Source organism: Arachis ipaensis, chromosome B04 (genome assembly GCF_000816755.2).
Source record: "Arachis ipaensis cultivar K30076 chromosome B04, Araip1.1, whole genome shotgun sequence".
In the NCBI taxonomy this organism is placed as follows: Eukaryota; Viridiplantae; Streptophyta; class Magnoliopsida; order Fabales; family Fabaceae; genus Arachis; species Arachis ipaensis.
Genome location: NC_029788.2, coordinates 24,562,129 through 24,563,974, shown reverse-complemented (window position 1 = coordinate 24,563,974; position 1,846 = coordinate 24,562,129).

Sequence of the window (1,846 nt, the reverse complement as noted above, 5' to 3'; positions counted from 1 at the left end):
ACAACCAGCTCCTTCTCTATCCTTCCCTCTTCTTCTTCTTTCTCTTATGTGTCTTTCTCATTATAGGGATGATCTACCGTTCCCTCTTCTTCTTTGTCTTCTGTGTCTTTCTCATTATAGGGACGATCGTGGCCGACTGGATTTTACAGCCATAGTCGGAAACAGAAGCTCTGAAATGTCGCCATTATTTGGATTTTAGACATAGATTCGCATTTCTGCAGAGCCTAGGAACTGAAATCGGGAAGCTTTCTCCGTCTCATGCGACAGGGGAACCAGATTTAGGTGAGAAACTAAACAAAGTTAATCAGAGCTGAATCTGGGTGCGTTTGATTCTCCTCATTGCAACCTTGCAGCGGTGAATCCAATTTTGATGTTCATTTCTATCTGCTGGCTATATCTTCTCTAATTCATCTCTTTTTCTCTCCTTCCTTACCTTTTCTTCTTCTGCAAAAAATCGAAAACTCGCTTGTTTATTTTCTTCGGTTGCGGTAGTTTAAGAAGGAATTGATTGTTCCTCAAGTGTAAGTTTACGGTGAGAGACATTGATTTTCATTCCTCTTTTCTGTATTTACAACTTCTTCTTCCACCTCCTTGTTCGATTTTTTCACATTGTCTTGGTTTCAGAATTGGGGAAAAACAATTCGAACTTGGAGGCTCCGATTTTCAATGTAAAATTGGATTACCAAAAATATTTCAATAACATCTGCACCTCCCTCATTTTTTTGCCATCGTCCATCTTTCGATACTGACTCAGTGAAGAACTAATATCAAGTATTTAAGAATTAGCAGTGATTGCTCTTTACTTGTGGTATTTGTTATATTTTCTTATCTTTTGTATAGTCAGTTAATTGATCAATATAGTTAATGATATTCTAGATATGATGATATTTCAACTTTTCTTCTTCATCTTTGTGTCCCATTTTAATCTCTTTATTTTTTAGGAAGAATTGATTGACTGAGATTGGGAATAAGGAGAAGCTGAATGTTTTAAGGGTGTTCTATTCGTATTGTGTTGTTTTTTTTTTCAGTTTTTTTAGTTTTTTTCAGTTCCTGTCTCTCAAGCTGTAAATTCTTAAGTTGTGTGAATTTGTAGTTCAGTTTCAGTTTTGCTTAATTGTTTGCAACTTCTGTTTATTTCTCAAATTATATTCTAAATTTATATTCTAAATTTTGTTGATGGCTATGATCCATGGATTCTTCAAAATTAAGGATGTATTGTATTGCACTTGTATCTTTCAAAGAGTATTTGAGCCAAGAAAATTGGAGTTCTTGGGTTTGACCGATAGTGAGCAGAATGCCATGAATGGGGGTAAGTTTTCTTCTCTCTTTTACCTAATTATGAAAATCAAAGCTTTGTAGCTCTAATTGCATGTAACATAGCTGCTTAGAAGGACTAATAGTTGGATTAATTTCTGCTTTATAAATTTAGTTTCTTGACGTTTTTTGTGCTTGGAAGAATGTGTTTATACACGAGAAGTGGCAACTGAAGTCTAAGGATTTTGCATTCTTAGGTGGTAAGGTCCTAAATCTTTAGATAACCATTGAACAAAATTGTGGCTAGCCATTGATTTGAAGTCCTATCTTTAGTCTTATGCTTCTGTTTGGGAGATTGATAAACTTAGAAAGGTATTGATTTCAAGCTTTGATCTGTCTCTGACATAATCTGTAGTTGTGAACGTGCAAATTACCTTAAAAATTTAATACTAGAGTATGTTTGGTTGGAAGATAAAAATAGGTTGGAAATTTCCAGGATGATCTGAAGAACTATAATTACTCTGATCCTAAATGTGGCATGAATACACTGTTTTCAATTAAGATTTAAATGTTTCTTGTTTAGTTCAAAAAT